We start from the raw sequence: 18,637 nt of genomic DNA, 5'->3' as shown, positions 1-18,637 counted from the left end.
CTTTACTCTATCCTTCCACCAAATTCATCTACTCTTTGTTCTGTCCATCCATCCATCTGTCCATCCTTGCATCAATCTATGCACCCATCATTTGATTCTTCCTTCCACCCATCCCTCCATCTATCTTTCTGTCTTTTCAGCCATTGGGAACTGTGGCTCAATATAGTGATTTAAAGCCTTGGTTTGCTTTCCATGGTGCTGAATTTGTGCTGCATTTTTAATTAATAGAGAACAATTACAAAGATCCATCCATCCATTCTATCATCCATCCATCCATCCATCTAATCTACCTCAAGGCATCTTCATCCTTCCATCTATCTCTCCATTATTTACTCCAACCTTCCATCCATTTACCCTCAAATACATTCATTGGTTTACCCTTCCAACAATTCTTTATTCTATCTTTCCACCAGATTTATCCACTCTTCCTTCTTTCCATCCATCCTACCATCCATCTGTCCATTCTTGCATCAATCTATCCACCCATCCCTCCATCTATCATTCTTTCTTTCCAGCCATTGGGAACTGCTGCTCAATAGAGTCATTTAAAGCCTTGGTTTGCTCTCCATGGTGCTATTTTTTGCTGCACTTTCAATTAATGAAAAAAAAATACAAAGATCTCAAAGCATCTTCATCCTAATACTCATCCTTCTATCTATCCATTATTTCTCCCACCATTCCATAATTCCATTGTTTTATCTTTCCACCCATCCACCTATCCCTCCATGTGTTCATCTTCCTTCTTTCTGTCCATCCATGCATACTTGTATTTTTCCATCAACCTTTTCATCCATCCTTTTGATCCTTCAATCCTTCCTTCCGTCTTTCCAGTCACTGAGAACTGCTGTTTTTCTGAACAGACCAATAGTATGACTGGAAGCCCTTGGGCTATCTCCACGGTGCTGAATTTTTACTGCATTTTGAATTCCACCCATCCCTATATCTATTTATTATTTCTTAAACCCTGCCATGTATCACTCCATTCCAACCATCCTTCTATCTGTTCATCTTCCTTTCTTTATCATTTCAAGCCATTATTTGATTCTTCTATCCACCCATCCTTAAATCCCTCCTTCTGTCTTTCCAGTTTCTGAGAACTGCTGCTTTGCTGAATAGATAACATATGTTTGAAAGCCTTGAGGCGTGTCTCTCTGAGGTGGCTCTCATTTTTCTGAAACTTTCAAGAACTGCTCTCCTGAAGTGTGACTCCAATCTCCAATTCCATCCACCCAAGCTCCCATCTATCCATCCTTACTACCATAAATCAATTAATCAATCAATCAATCAATTCATCCATCCTGGAAGGATTAATCAATCAAACCTTCCATTTATATATCCCCTTTTTGTTGATTTCATCCTTTAGTCTTTTGAGTAGCTAATAACTGCTGCTTTGCTGAATAGATGAAGAGCTTATGGGTGCTCTCCATGATTCTGAATTTGTGCTGAACTTTGAACAAATGGAAAATAATTACAAAGATCATCCATCCATCCATCTATCCACCCATACATTCTATAATCCACACATGAATCCATTCTATCAATTATTCATCCATCTATCTATCAATCCATCCATCCATCAATCCTTCCATCCATTCATTCTACCTTTCATCTATTCATCGGTTCATCCATACATTCTACCATCCATCCTTCTGTCTTTTCAGTTACTGAGAACGGCTGCTTTACTGAAGACCTTTGGGTGCTCTTGAAGGTCCTAATTTGTGCTGAGAATTACAAAGATCCATATATGCATCCATTCTAGCAGTAATCCATCTATTCTATCATTAATCCATACATGAATTCATTCAGTCATTCACTTATCCATCCATTCTATCATCCATCCATCTATCTATCCATCCATCCATATTATCTTTCATACATCCACTCATACATCCATGCACTCATTCTGTAATTAATCAATCTATTCATCCATCTATCCATCCTTTTTATTATTCCACTTCCTGTCATTAAAGTTACATAGAACTGGTTTATTTGCTGAATAGATGAAGAGTGTGATTGTGATCTTAGGGGTGCACTCCATGGTTCTGAATTTGTGCTGCACTTTGAATAAATGGTGAATTACAAAGATCTATCCATCCATTTTATCAATTCTTTCTATCATTAATCCATCCATCTATACATTCTATCACTCATCAGTCCATCCATCCATCCATCCATCTGTCTTTCCAGAAGCTGAGAACTGCCGCTTTACTGAATATATATAGGGTGCTCTCCATGGTTCTGAATGTGTGCTTTACTTTGAATAAATGGAGAAGAATTACAAAAATCCATCCATCCATCCATCCATCCATCCATCCATCCATCTATTTGTCCTTTCTATTAGCCAGCCATCCATCCATCCTTCTGTCTTTTCAGTTAGAGAAAATGACTACTTTGCTGAATAGATAAAAAAAATGTGTTAGAGAGCTTTGGGGTGCTCTCTATTGAGAATTACAAAGATCCATCCAGTCATCCATTTTACAAAGATCTCAAAGCATCTTTATCTTTCAAAACCTTTTAATTGTATTTATAACAATAATATTCTGTGATTTTTCATGATGATAAAAAATCATGAAAAAAAATGAAATGCTGGTACTTGTCTGTATTTTTTGGGGTTTTTATACTTTAATATGATATCTCAGAGTAATGTTTACAGCAGTCATTTTTAACATTTTAATATATCAGTGAAAATTGATTTTGTATCTCTTGTAATATCTCAAATTTTATTATTTTCTTTTATTTATAGAAAATCTAATAATTTTATATGTAAATATACATATATAAACACCCATATAAACCCTACAACAACAGTGCATATTACATTGTGATACAGTTTCAGATGACCATTTATGTAGGCAGCAGCCCTCCCCACCATCATCTCCCCTCCCTCTCTCTCTCTCTCTCTCTCATTCTCTCTCCCTCTCTCTCTCTCTCTCTCTCAGTCTGCTTTCGTTCGTGCCGGTGCGCGTGCTCTCGCGCTGCCGGAGTCACGCTGTCTCACATTCCCAGACTCCCAGACTTCCCTCCGCTCCCAGCCCAGCGCCATCCCGCCTCGCGGAGCTGCTGCTGCTGCAGAGCATCGCGATACTGCATGCGACGCATCTTCCTCTCTGGCTGCAGCATCCTCATCTTCACCATCACAACCGTCTGTCTGCTTTGTAGAGAGAAGGAAGAAGAAGAGGAGGAGGAGCAGGAGGAGGGGGTTTGGTTTGGCGGGGTGGGCTGCAGAGCGGCGGAGCTGCGGATGAGAAAGCCCGGCCGTGGGTGGGATGCCTGCAGCTTTCTCTCTCTCTCTTTCTCTCTCTCTCTCTCTCTCTCTCTCTCTCTCTCTGCACAATCCAATCCACCGCGGATCGCTCGCTTGCGAGGACACTTCAGATGAGAGCAAGCGAAGGGATTTTATGAAAGTGGCACGCCGATGACAAAAAGGGTCGCTTTGGAGGAGTTTGCCGTGAATGCGAGAGACAACAGGACAGTTGCAGGACAGCCCTGTTGTAGGACACGTCCTCTTCCAGCATCTCTTCCTCAATGGGCCATTTTTCCCCCTCTGATTAGGGGACAGGGGGGGATGGATTGAAGATCGGGGCTTTTTCAGTTCATACGCATCCCGCTGGGATTAAATTGTGCACCGGCAGGATTCTGGTGTCACCTCTGCTTGCCGATTGATTTCAGAGCTGTAGTAAGAGGAGCACAGGTCCACCATACATACAGCATCATGGTGGGCATCTTTCTGGAGTAGAGATTATTCACGATTATTTGCACGGGGCTTCAATTTGGAGATCTGGGTTATAAGACACAAGTCCCGAAGTGTGGCGCGCGTGAACGAGGTGCATGCGGGCGTGAGTGCGCGCCTCAATGTGTCTGTGCGTGCACGAGCGTGCCTGCCTGTTTTCCTCTTTGCCTTGATTTATGTAATACGCTTTCCCACTGGAGACCGTTGGAGACTATTGGAGACCGTTGTAGACTATTGGAGATAATTGGAGACTATTTGAGACCATTGGAGACTATTGGCGACTACTGGTGTGCAGGAATCATCTTTGGGGGTCCGGCCATCGCCCGGAGCTGGACTGGGATGTGCCTGGACTGAGGTAACTCTCATTCCTCATCCCTCATTCCTCATTCCTAAACACCCAGCCCTCCCTTTCCATACCTTCCCAACCTCCCAAACCTCCCATACCCCACTCTGCGTGGGCACTGCCATTCGGATCATCGATAATACAGTATAATGCACATCCTACACGTCCGGTGCAGCGACCGGATACCGTGCAGTGCTGTTTTTATCACCGTCACAGCAGCAACTGTTTCTCAGCAGGCTGTGCTGCTGCAGCAGTAGGAGCAGCACCTCAGCTTCACCATTACCCTCGAAACAACCCCCACCCTACTGTGTAATTATGCACACCTCTATATAACTTTCAGAAGGGCTTCACTTGCTATTAGAACAGCAGAGTGGTGGTGGTGCTGCTGAGTCCAGGGCAGGTGGTGTTGTGTGTGGGGTGGAGATTGTTGGGGATTGGTGGGGGGAGGTGGGGGTGAGGGTTAGTGTTTGTAACATGCAGGCTGAGGCTTAAGCTGAATCAGGAACTGAGCAGTGCACCAATGCCAGTGCAATGTTCACAGGCATGATAATTGTGAAAATATTAGATTCCTAATTATAGATTAATGAATACTGTAGAATGTTTGAGTAATATTAGTAATATTAGTGTTTAGTTTTAACATGCATGACCACCACAGTAAAACAGTAGAAATGATTCCAAAAAAACAAATATTCCTTTTTGTAGCATGCTTTGGTATTTGTTTGTATTTATTGGTTCAGAATATAAACATACATTCATCTTTGCTTTAAAAAAGCATTATGTATTTGTTTTATGTATGCTTCATTTCACATTTTACATGATTTAATGAACGTATGCTGCCAGTTCCAGTGCCTGTATACTATACATACAACCCCCGTTCGGTTAATAACTCCATAATAACTGTCCTCTATGAGTCAGAGTAGCTTCTCCAGGACACTCTTCTGAAACTGCACCCTCCACCCCACCCCCCTCCCCCCACAAGCTCTTAGGTCACAGATAGTAGAGTAGCCCCTCATTTGTCTTTATGCAGCAGCGGAAGTAATTTATACTACCCCCTATACTACCCTTCCCTCCCCAATCCACCTGCAGTGCTGGACTTGGACCATGCATGCCAGTGTTGTGCTGCAGGCATGCTGCTAATGAGCTCACACACACACACACGTGCAACGCTTTGATCCCTTTCTGCACCATTTCACTGCGACGCTGCTGCGATTAGCATGGAGCAGAGCTGGAGGTGCAGCTGGCGGGGTGTGTCTGCTGCAAGAGATGCACACTTTCAGCAACTTTAGATCAGTTGCAGGAGCTGCTGCTGTCTCTACTGCTGCTGATGATGATGATACTTGTGCTGGTGGTGAAGCTAAAGGTGGCCACTGGGGGGCTCTGCTGCTCCCATGTGGTTCTCAATCATTAAAGGCAAAGTTCAGTGTCTCATAAACCAGGGCTTACTGGAATCAGGGGGTGCCATTATGTGTAGTGGTGCATAGCCCAGCACGCCCGCGAGCTCCAGCTTCCATATACTCAGCACTCTTCTGCAGCATCTCGCTAATCTCAGCCGTGGTTCAATGGGGCAGCTGCTCAGTCCTTTTATCCTTTTTATAATGAATTAACATTTTTTGGAAGCCCTGTAGTTCTTCTAAAGGTCTGTGACCTGTTTTCAAAAGATTCAGTGCAGTGGTGGAAACCCAAAAATCAGTGTTTCAGAGAATTTTTAATTTTGCCAGTGTGGGCAGTGTGCCAAGTCCTGCTGGAAAATGAAATCCACATCTCCAAAACCATCACTGACCATCAGTAAATTTTACATTTCATTTGGAAATCAAGCGAGCAGAGTCTGGAGGAAGAATGGAGAGACACACAGTCCAAACTGCTTGAGGTCTAGTGTGAAGTTTCCACCAATCAGTGATGGTTTGGAGAGACATGTCATCTGCTGGTGTTGGTCCACTGTGTTATATCAAAGTTCAAAATCAGTGCATGGTTCTCCCAGAAAATCTTACAGCTCTGCTGACAACTTTTATGAAAATGTGGATTTCATTTTCCAGCAGGACTTGGCACACTGCCCACACTACCAAAATGACCACTTGGTCTTATGTAATATTCAAATTTTCTAAGAAATTGACATATGGGTTCTTCATTGGCTGTAAGCCATAATTATCAACAGTAAAAAAAAAAACAACACTTAAAATACTGTAGATCACACTGTGTATAATGCATCTATAGATTATATGAGTTTCACATTTTGTACTGAATTACTGAAATAAAGTAATAAATGAAATACCAATTTTTGAGACATTATAAAACATAGTAACCTCTACCTATCATTCTGTTGTACATTAAACAAAATGTATGGTTTTATTATTGGCTTCTGGTATTGATTATTTACACAATGGACGTGCCCCCTCCCCCCAAGTCTTCACCTACCATCAGTGTGTAGTCTTTCCCAACAATGCTATTGTCTCTTGATTAAACAGTTGCAATATTTGATATTATGGTTGATTGCTTGACCAACGTGTTGTAGGCTGTAAGAACAAGTTATCATTGTATTTACTCCATTAAAGTGTGAAGGCCTGTGACCTGTTTTCATGAGATTCGGTGCAGTGGTGAACTCCTTTTTGTGCATAGCAGATTTGCTTTTTTGAAATAAGAGAAATTTCTATTCTGTAAGTTAAACCACAACTTGAGTTTAGGGGTATGTTTCAGTAGTGTGGGTTTTTTGACTGCTTTGTTGTCATTTAGCTTGTACTGTTGGCAGTGTGGTCACTGTGCCGAGTCCTGCTGGAAAATGAAATCCTTATCTCCAAAACCATAATTGACAATCAGTAAATTTTGCGTTTTATTTGAAAATCAAAGGACCAGAGTCTGGTAGAGAAGAGTTGAAAGACACACAGTCCAAGCTGCTCTTTTCAGTTGTGGTTTACTGTATATGGGATGTAGATGGGATGAGTCTACAGTATTAAATGGTGCCACATAGTTTTGAGTGCACACTCAAAATGAGAGGTTTATTTCAAAAGGTTGAATTTTCTGTGTGTCAAGACCAATCATGCCAAGTGGCAGATTTAGCATTAGCATTTTTGGCTACTTAAGAAGCTGGTTGGTTTGTGATTTTCTTTTTTATTTTCTCATCAAAGCAAGCTGGCAATTATTTAAGATTGCGTCACTCGAGCCCATTTTGTTTACAAGGCCCTGCTGCTGTTAGGATGCTAATGTGTTTTCAGCAAGTTTCAAAGTCATGAAGTATTCATAGGCTTTAAATTTGGCCTCAGATGGATGCGGCGGCGGCGCCGATATCAACCTCTCCTTCAGTCAGCAGAAAGCACAATGTGGTCAATTCAGGACAGACTTTAGACCTTAGTTAGAAAAGGACAACAGTGGATTTCAGTGGAATGGGGTCGTGTTAGCATTGATATTACATTTAAACATTGACAATTTTCAATATACTGTTATATAAGTGCTGCAAAATGTATTTGCTTGCTATGTTTCTGTTATGTCACAAAACACCAATAGGTTCCCATATACAGTACATATCAGCATCATATTAGCTCAAGCCATTCCCTGTAAAGTTAATTTAACTTTTTTATTTTTGAGACCCCAACATTCAAGAGTTGCTAATGTCTCTGTATTAAAATTTCTGCTAATTTCATATCAGTTGACCCCAACTTCCAACATAATCTGCCCAGCCCCCACCTTATGTGCAAGTTTTTTTTTTTTTTTTTTTTTTCTGGAGCAGTTCAATTGTGCTGAGATTGTGATCTGGTCTTGATCTGACCCTGCTATCAATATACTTCTTTTTAATTGAGCTAAACTGCTGATAAGGATCAATTGCTCCATGCTGTTTACACACTAAGAGCGCAGCTTTGTGCTGCGTTCACTGCTCACTTTTGCACTGCACATTCCATTGAAAATATTGTGTTTTAAAAGTGCTTTATTGTGTTTAAAACTAACTTTTTTCAAAGTTCTGTATTGAACACCGATTCTTCTCACTATATTTCCTTTCTTGCTCCTGCACCAGACAGCCCTGACCAATCAGAGGAGATTATTTGCTCACATGGTTTATTGGTGTGCAATAAAAGTGCTTAAAATCACATCTATATAACACATCTATATAATATATGAGTTTCACATTTTAAACTGAATTACTGGAATAAAGATGTTTTTTCAATGATATTCTAATTTTCTGAGATGTTTATCTCATTTGTTCGTGAAAAAAAAAATCTACAGGCTGTATTATCCACTGCTCATCACTGAGCTCAGCGGTTGTCTTTTCCAGACAGATGTTGCCTCGTGAAAAAAGAAAGGATGTTGGCTACTGCTGTGCACCATATTTAAAGCATGCTGCATTCGAGTGCTCACAAGAAGGTTTTATGTACCAAACTGCACTCCATTTGGGTGGTTATCAGAAGATCTGCCCACTAAGAATGGAGATCGCTAGCATTTGGGAATCCCAAGGGTATGAAAATACTACGTTGTATTGTGTAATCTGCATTGTATGTCACAATTTCCAGATTTCGTATGCAATTTAGCCTTCAGATTTTATGACAGATTGGAAGTGGATTTCTTTATGGCTCTGATGGGATATTATTTTTAAGTATGTATGTAAGCTACTTGCTATACGCTAACAGCGATGGTCTTTCAGGCATTGGTAAGTGTAAATGTCCCAAACTCTGGTTGGAAAACTTTAATTTCGTGCTTTGATTTAATTCAATTTAAGGCAGAAAGTGCAAAAAAAATTGCAAACTTTGCAAGTTGATCTTTAGTTGAGCTCAGCACAATGAGAATTAACAATATTTGGCTCCACAGCTACTTATAAAGCAAAGGTTTTCTGTAATTTTCTGTAGTGGTAACCTAGGAGATGTAGGCAAGAAAATGACAAAAGAGCATGAGATCACATATTTTTACTGAAGAAATAATTCCATTTTTGTTTGGAAGTCAAAAAAAATGCAGCATATGAACCCTTTGAAAGGCCCATATACTATTTTTACTTAAGTCTAAGACCATCTTTTAAGATCTGTTGGTGACCTGTTAACAGCAGAGAATGCAAATTGTTTTATTGATTTAGGTCAATTCACTGTGCTATCATAACGACAGGGATGCTCAAAATGTGAAAAAGGCATGTGCTAGTTCTCTTAATTAATCATGGGTCTGTTTTGGGCGTAACGTGAAATAAACCAATCAGTGTGTCACTTGCCATTCCCTTTAAGAGCCAGGTTCACTTTGACAATCTGTCGGATTGCTATTTTAATGGCGCAGCTACCTGGACGTGTCCAATGCTTCTCAACAGAGGAAACTGACCTGCTTGTTCATTCTGTTTATTGTTGATTGCTAAAAAGTTTGAATAGCTTCCAACAGGCTCATGCTATGCATTGCATGCACTGAAACAAGCGGGGAGGTTTGACTGGGGTTGACGTCTGTCTAGGTTGTATTCAGTCAGTGGCGCACCTGTGTTTTCTGTTACCAAGATAGCAACATGCCAGAACCAAGATAGCAATTTACCTGAACAGACCTTACTTCTAGACCACCAAACCCATTGGCGTAGATGTATTTAGAAGCACTGTTGCTATTTAAGCGATGCTATTTAAGGAAGGTGTAAAAAAAATAGACAGTAGGAAAGGTGTAAGATAAGCAATAAGCAATGAGCATTGTGACGCACCTGAGATCAGGCTTTTCCTTACTAATCCTCTTGGTTTTAGCCAGCAAATGTGCTGAACTGTGCTATAAACTAAATTTATAGCTATAAAACCTAAACTAATGGGCTTTGGGACCCAAAGTATTTACAGATAAAAGCGGCATTTTGCTTTCAGAGATATATTTGGGCTTCAGAGTGTCAAGGTTGTGGTTTTTGCTCAGTGAACAAGCCAATAAACAGCCCAAAAAACAAACAAACAAACATGAGCCAGTTCAGAACAGCGCCTGGCATCTCTCCCGGTTTGCTCACCTGCTCCAGCTCGGTTTAGAATCGGCCCAAATCGCCCTGGAGAGAGGATCTGCCACTCTGGCAGTTTCCATCAGTGATTCAAGGAGAACAGCTCCCCAAAAATAAGCAGGACTTGTTTTGTAAATCGGCAGCTTGCTGAGTTGAGGGCCACTGGGGGCAGTGCCTGGGCAGGTGGATGGGTAGACCCCTTACATATAGTATATTCAGTATATTTATTTATAAAATATATATTTGAGAACTGTATGCCCAAATATTGCATCATTCAGCTACTGAGATTAGTATAGACATGCTCTCAGTAGAATAGGACACTTTGGAGAGGATAAACATGAACCTAATGGCACCGTGCCTAATACTAGGTGCAGGATAGAAGGGTATAACATGCATAACATATTTATTTATTTATTTATTTATTATTCAAAATGTCAGTTTTCCTTGTTTGGGTACTAAAATATATAAAAATTGAGACATTTGTGCGTATATTAAGCATAAAACCATTTTACTTGGTTAGATTCCTTAAAATAAGCAATCACAAGATTTAAAATGAGTGAAGTAATACTTAAATCATCAATATTTTGGATACAAGAATCAGATCAAATCAAATCACTTGGAAATTCTGAGTAAGTCTAACTAAGATCATGACTCCTAAAATAAGCAAAATAATAATAATACACTTACACAATGCTTAATAGGACAATCGGCCCTATTTTAGTGATCTATAGCGCACTGGTCAATTATGCATTGCGCAGCTGGATTTAGGGTGTGTCGGTGTGTCTTTGGTATCAGGAGGGCAAAAAAAATTTGCCTTGCACACCTCGAAACGCGCAAAAGGCATGTACTTTTTTCTTTTAATTAATCATGGGTTTGTTTTGAGCGTAATGTAAAATAAACCAATCAGTGTGCCAGGTGTCATTCCCTTTAAGAGCCAGATGAGCTCTGACTTTGGCGCATTCGTATGTTAACAAGGCAGCGCTTTTGTGCGTCTCAGCAGAGAATACTGATCCGTGCGTTCACACTGTGAAGATACTCCAGCAGCTCATTTAAGCGAACAGTATTTTTTTTTATTCTTTATTCTGCACATTGTTGAGTAAAAGTCAGATTTTTACACTGCAGTGTGCTTATTTGCGATCAGCGCTCCCGCATGGCTAAGATATGATTGTGCAGGGTTTTAGTCAGTCAGTGACGCACCTGTATTTTCTGTCGCCAAAATAGAAACATGACAGAAATTTACATGAACACACCTGACTTCCAGACCACCACATCCCCATCAGCATAGATTTATGACTAAACTCTGATGCGATTTTAACAGTGCAAGGCATGAAAATAGACTGTTGAAAGGGTTTTAATCATTCAGTGACGCACCTGTATTTCCTGTCGCCAAAATAGAAACATGACAGAAATGTACATGAACACACCTGACTTCCAGACCACCACATCCCCATCAGCATAGATTTATGACTAAACTCTGATGCGATTTTAACAGTGCAAGGCATGAAAATAGACTGTTGACAGGGTGTACGACAGCAATGAGGATTTGCGCAGGGTGTACATTAGGTCCCAATGATTTATTAATCACCCAACTTTCATTAATATATTTTTAGCTAATGATCAGTAGATGTGAACAAAGCAGTAGTTCATCAGAATTTGATTATAACCAAATGCTCACACATGACACTTATTTATCAGCATGGATATTCATATTAAAAATGTTAGCAAATCGTTAGCTCATCAGAATTTGAACGTTAATAAATCACTAGTAAATACAAAATTTAAAATGGGCAAATGTTTATCAACTGCAGTTCATGCTGCCAATGCGTTCATTAGCATTTACAAATGTGATAGCAACTTTTTAGTTTCTAAAAAATTGAAAAATAACAGGTATTAATCATTAGTTAATGGTGTATTAGTGAAATACATTATAAAGTGTTACCAATTTACTTGCTAACACACTGAAATAATGCAGAAACTTCACATAATTCATGGAGTTCCCCTTTAGATTATGCCAGAAAGTGGTTCAGTAGACATTAATTAGGCTTTGGTAATTCAGTACCAACAGAAAAGTTCAAGACGGCTCAGATTTATAAACTGGTCATCGTACAGAAGCTGGTTAAAGAGGAGGGGGTTGGTGGTTAAGCTGCGGGTGGGAGGTCTGCTTGTGTCTGTGTAAGTAAAGCGTGCAATAGATGGGGGGGGGGGGGGGGGCACATGGGTCATCTCCCTCCAGCTTACCAGTCTGCTGTCTGCATTCGGTGACACAACATAACAATGCTGAGTCACATCATTACTCACACACACACACACTTACAACACACACACACACACACACACAAAACAGTTACTGACTCAATGCGAGAGGAAGTGGAAAACAAGAATGCCCACATAGACCGACACATACAACCCACAGTGAAAACACAAACACACTCTCTCTCTCACACACACACACACACACAGTATTTTTCAGATGGATGTTGTAAAACACACCATATAGGAAAACCATTCTCCAAAAAAAACTTCTCAATATATCCTTTACGAGCCCAGGACTAGGCTTAATGGGGACTCTTCATGTTTAATCATTTAGACTGATTTGGGAAACCTTTGGTCATATTCATTGAGCTACACATACAGTAGGAAAGTAGTGAGTAACACGTGTGTAGCATGCAACACAGAGTTGTAAAAGTTGTAGAGGTTCCTAATGGAGTCCTGTGATAATCCATCCCATTCTCAATACAGCCATGGTCATGAATACAAGCCCAGGACGAGGCTTAATGGGTTCTCTTTGTTTAATCATTTAGACTGATTTGGGAAACCCATGGTCATAGTAATTGAGCTACACATACAGTAGTAAAGTAGTGTGTAACTCGTGTGTAACATGCAACACAGAGTTGTAGAAGTTGTAGAGGTTCCTAATGGAGTCCTGTGATAATCCATCCCATACAGCTTCAATATTCTCACACAGTTCCTGCAGATTGTGTGGTAGGGTTTTGGAGTGTTGATAGAGTGTCCAGTTGCTTCAGGTGGGACGGATGTTTTATATTTTAGATTAGATTCTTTTCATTATTTTAAAACGTTCTGTACTGTAGAAATAATGCTAAAGTCATACAAACTATGAAGAAAAACATATGAAATGATTTAGCAAGCAAAAAAGTGAGTACAAACAAATCTGAGTAGGTTTTAAATGACAGCTTTGCACATCTTGGATGGATTTTCTCAGTCAGCTTTATGCGATAGAGTCTCTTAGAATTTCAGGCTTTCAGTTAACAGCTGTGCTGAACTCATCAAGAGTTAATTACTTGAATTTCTTGTCTCTTGATGAAATGGGTTCTCATCAGGACCAAATGCTTTACAGATTATTTAACACTTTTAAGTTACTACATGATTCCCTATGTGTTCCTTCATAGTCTGGATGAGTATTTCAGTTTTTTTTTTACAATGCAGGGAAAGAAAAGGTGTGTCCAAAGTTTACAAAGTTCTAGTTTATATCATTGCTGTCCAATGAAAAACAAGTATCTCCAAAGCAGCAACTTTACAGGAGAGAGATCAAACCTTCTTAACTTTCAATTGAAATCAATGTAAAAATTTTACTTATGTTTATTTCAGGTAATTTTAAAGAGGTAGGGTTGGTATACAGTGAATATCTCTATTTGAGTAATGTTCTAATCCATATTATTGCAAGAACTCAATCAGAAGAAGTAAATCAAAAACATTTCTAGAACTTTGAAAGCATCCTCAAGTGCAGTCGCAATGACTATCAAAAAACGATATGATGAAACAGGCTCTCATCAGGACCAGACCCACATAAATGTCTGTTTAACACTTTTAAGTTACTACACGATTCCTTATGTGTTCCTTCATAGTCTGGATGATTATTTCAGTATTCAATTTCTAGCAAGTATCGCTGCTGTCCAATGAAAAACAAGTATTTCCAAAACAGCAACTTTACAGGCCAAAAATAAAACTTTCTTAACTTTCATTTAAAGTCAATGCAATGTAAAATAGTTTATTTCAGGGAATTTTGAAGAACTTCTATTGGTCCATACATCAGTAAAAAAAGAAATTTTAACACAGTAGAAGAGACAATTAGTTTGTTGAAATAATGTAGTAATCTAAAAATTGTCAAAAAGGGAGATACTTGTTTTTTTTTTATTGGACAGGAACAATATACTGTATTTTATCACCTATACTCCCTGTTAGTGTTATAGTGTATATAATGTATATATGATTTGAATTTCATTACAGCTATAAATCCCCTTGTTTCGAACCATGCAACCGCTAAAAAGCACAAAACAAACTGCTCATCTACCTTCATTAGAAAATGGATGGAATTCATGTCCTCCTGTCAAAATTCAAGCTGTGAGCAAACCATTGTGTCCGGACATCTGCTATTTAACTCCAGCCACAATGGAAAGTGGGGGAAATGTGCTAAATGTGAAGCATCTGGGAGATAGTGGAGACTGTGTGGACGGTAATGACCACCTGTAGTTCTGGAAGTCTGCCAGACTTCTATTGTAATGCGAAAAACAAGTGAGCAGCGTTTGCCCACCATGAGACGACTGCTCGGGTGGAGTTGGATGGAGTTTTGCGTGTTTATGGTTATCGTAGCAGAAACAACAACGCTGAAATAACAGCCAACTTATCTGTAACCCCTGCAGATCCGTCATTACTCAGTGCACCCAGACTGAACTAATCTATATTCAAACAGGATTATGAGAACATAACCAGGCAACGTCCCAATCTGGGGTTTTAATCGGAAAATTAATGTATGCAGAATGGCTCTGAACACATTAGTATTGGGCGTCTGAAGATATTTACGTTTTTATAGACATGCTAAAGCTGAAACCATGCTAAAACCATTACTCTTTAAGGGGTCATATTATGCAAGACTCACTCTTTGTGTGCTTTTGTATTTTTAATCAGGTTTGGACTTCCCCTATAAACACTATAACCAATTTAGAGTATCCAATTTACCTGATCTCAATGTTTTTTGACTGTGGGAGGAAACCGGAGTCCTCGGAGGAAACCCACACAGACACAGGAAGAAAACATGGAAACTCCACCCAGATAGAGACTTCAACCCAAGACCCCATTGCTGGGAGGCGAACATGCTAACCACTAAGCCACCGTGCCACCTAAAAGAGGTATAAGAGGAATAAATGTTCTCCATAACTCAAAATCATAATTTTAGCAAAACACATTGATGTAAATTGATCCTTTTTTGTGTATGAATTCTATTATTAGTTAGTTTAGTTAGTTTACCGAGCAAAAAAAAAAAAAACATTTCATCCCCAGATAAGCAGCTTTTTACTTCAGTATTTTTTTTTTATTTCATGTGCGTATGAAAAGTGCATTTGGGGTAAACAAGCCTATTCAACCAATCAGGCTAGGGTTCAGCGTGATTATAGCCGAGACTGATCCATTCAAATATGCCTGGATTGGACGTCCCTAATCATAGGTAATCTAGCTTTCATATCAGCTCCATCACAGACAGCCCAATTAGGTATTATATTAAAAGCCCACCTCAATACCTCGCTGAATTATAGCTCGGATTTGAATGTTTTGTCTCCGAAATATTGATCATCACGTTTCCCTTCCGTGCGTATTAGCTCTGATTGCGCTGATAAGCTCGGCGGCCCTCCGGCTGTGTGGGTTTCAGGGTTTCACAAACAGCCTGCAAGCTGGGCGTTGGGCGGGGGTAGCCGGTGCTTATTATGGGCCTGTCATGTATAATTCAGCCTCGCCGCGTTGACCACCTCAGAACCTCTCTGTAGTCGGCTAGCGTTGCGTTCGACACGGAGATTCAGGGATGCTTTTTTTTTTTTTTCTCTCATCGCATTAAGGCATTACTAATGCTGTCACCAGAGCTAATGGACTTTGAGGCTTGGCGCATTTTCCCAGTGCTGTTGATGATCAAGCGTCGCAGAGTGATGGTGCCAGGAGCAGCTCGCTCGCTCGCTCGCATCCACTGTTTATGCATGCGCCGCGATGCGGAGGCAAAAAGTCATCCGCGATAGGCGTTCGCACACGCGAAAGGTTTGACACTAATGACGCCGGGTGCGTCTCGTTTCTGCAAAACGGTGGAGTTGATGGCGGAGGTTGGGTGATGTCATTCCGATGTGAGACAACATCTCAGCAATTTCATTAACCTCTTAATGTTCGCAGGACCACCCGCTAGCCCAGATCAGTCTATTACTCACTACTGCTCCTTAGAAAAAGACTCCATTTGCATTGTGTGGCACGCATTTGTTGAACATCACGACTTGCAACATTAAAAGAAAGCGTGGCATTGAGTCAAATGAGATCCTGATTTATCCAGTTTTATGTGGTGTGATACAACATAACCAATGAATCTCAAAAATGGGTCTCAGTACAAAACAAGTTTTGCCAGTTTATTCACAGAAAACCAGACAAAACAAGGTTTTTGGAATGCAATGGATGACCAAAAAAACATAAACATAAAAGTCTGTATTTGCTTGGTCTCAGCCAACATATATCTCAGCCACCCCCAGTCTAAACTTCAGTCTAAACTTCAATCTGTTCTGGTCTTAGTTAAGTCTTAACTTAATTTTTTTCCAGAGCTGTATATGGACTAAACTCTTTCATATTCTTTTAAAATAAGGAATTCTTCAGAGCGATGTTTAATAATTACGACTCAACAATATGTTGCTTCAGTTTCTTCATCGTGTGCTACAAGTAATTGCATGATAGACCAAAACCAGCTGTGATTGACTCAAAATTGTGTATCAGTTGTGTTTTTTAATAGCTTCAACACCTGCTTTTCTTGCGGAAGTAGCAGTTTTATATTGTATTTAAGATTTGGAACATGAGGCATTTCATTCCGGCAAAGATCCAGAATTGAGTTAGTGGGTAGTCTTGTTTGTTTGTATAAAGTAAGCATGTTAAAAACAATATTGAGATTGGACAAAGGATGTTAGCAATTTGTTGATATCAAAGGTTTAGTGTTGAGTTTAATGTGATTGTTGGTACATTGATGATAAGAGTAAAAAAAAGAAGTAAACCTATACATTTATTAGGAAAATGTACATTTGGGCCCAGTCCCATTTTACCCCTTGGCCCTTCCACTTACTCCCTTACTCCCCTCTGTCTGAACAGAGTTACCAGGGAAAGGGGTGAAATTCTCCCTCTAAGAATTGGGACAACCCTTCAAACACCCGATACGTCATCAGGAGCGCTAAAGTTCAATAACTGAGCTGTTGCTGGTTAACTAGTTAACTTTAGGGTGTATTTTATTGTATGTCTTCAGAAAGGTGGGAGGTGGTGCAGAAATTAATTCTTATTGTCCATTCCTTTGTTCGTTCTTTTGATGGGGAATTAGCTTTAATTAGCTTGTATTTTATGCAATTTTTCTGTTCCGCCTTAAATGCTGCAGCTTTTGCCATTTGTTGCAGCATTTAAGGTGGATCAGGAAAGGTAGCTACTTAGCTAGCTACTGAGACAAACTACTAGCAATCTTTTTTATGCTTGTTATGAATAATTTGACCATAAAACATTGAAACTACACGTTAAACTATGGCAAACTAGTGCTAAGAGTCTCTTTGTGTTGCCTTCATCTTACCACTGATTCTCATATCCTTTCGTTCCAGCCTAACTAGAATTGGGACACCCCCACCCCTTGGCGTGACAGAGGGGTAGGGGTAAGGGGAAGGGCCAATGGGGGAAATGAGATTGGGCCTTGGTCCATTTATTGGTGGCTCAGTTGAGTAGTGGTGGCTCAGTGGGTAATTGATGATAGGGTAATGGGATCAATATCTGTGTTAGACTAGCTGCCATTGTTGGACCACCCTTTCCACTCATAACCAAAAGTGTGGGTGTGTTTGTGTGTGTGTGTGTGTGTCTGTGTGCACTACACGGATTGGTTAAAAGGTGTCCAACTCAAATGCTGAATATACTTGTCTTGTTGTGTCTTCTTCATTAGGTAATGTTATCCCCTGTGCCACAGTTCCATGGAACCACTATCTCAGTCTAGATTTCGCTGTGCTACATGATATGTAGCGCTTCTTGACAGCCCCCAGGCCCTGCTTCCATTAAAAGCAGGCCTCAGCAGTCTTTTCTAATTGTAATTAATATTGCATGTACCTAATGGTTCTGGGAATCACAATTCCTAGATCAAACCGCAATGCTGCGGTCCTTAATATGAAAATCTAAGCAGGGTGGTGGTGTCAGTGCTAGCGGAAGGGTAGTGGTGGGCGTTGCATGTGCAGAACGTTATCCGTGTATAGTGTATAGAGTGCTATACACTAATGCTAGAAAATTTGTGAACCCTGTAGAAATCTCTTTCTAAAAAAATATTATCAGTCCTAAAAGTAGATAAAGAGAACCCAGTTAAATGAATGAGATGAAATATATATATACTTGGTCATATATTTATTGAGGAAAATTATCTAATTTTACATATTTGTATTTATATATTTATATTTCTGAGGAGCTCAGAAAAAGTGTTGTTGATGCTCATCAGGCTGAAACAAGAGTTTGGACTTGGACCAATCCCTTGTTACCCTCTCCAGAAGTGGTTGACCAACGAAGATCACTCCAAGAGGAAGGCATGTAATAATCGGTGACACAAGACCCCATGGTAACTTCTAAGCAACTGAAGGCCTCTCTCTGACTTTGGCTAATGATAATGTTCATG

General features: G+C 40.0%; 1 protein-coding gene across 1 annotated transcript in view; it reads left to right on the top strand.

Moving 5' to 3' along the window:
- Window positions 1-2,943: 2,943 nt before the first annotated feature.
- Window positions 2,944-18,637, top strand: part of lrfn1 (leucine rich repeat and fibronectin type III domain containing 1) — a 278,758-nt gene continuing 263,064 nt past the window's right edge. Inside the window, exon 1 of the mRNA XM_022669392.2 lies at window positions 2,944-4,085. The gene's annotated coding sequence lies outside the window, so the exon portion shown is untranslated. The remainder of the gene's footprint in view (window positions 4,086-18,637) is intronic.

Source organism: Astyanax mexicanus, chromosome 18 (assembly GCF_023375975.1).
Source record: "Astyanax mexicanus isolate ESR-SI-001 chromosome 18, AstMex3_surface, whole genome shotgun sequence".
Lineage (NCBI taxonomy): Eukaryota > Metazoa > Chordata > Actinopteri > Characiformes > Acestrorhamphidae > Astyanax > Astyanax mexicanus.
This window is presented reverse-complemented; position numbering and strand designations above follow the sequence as displayed.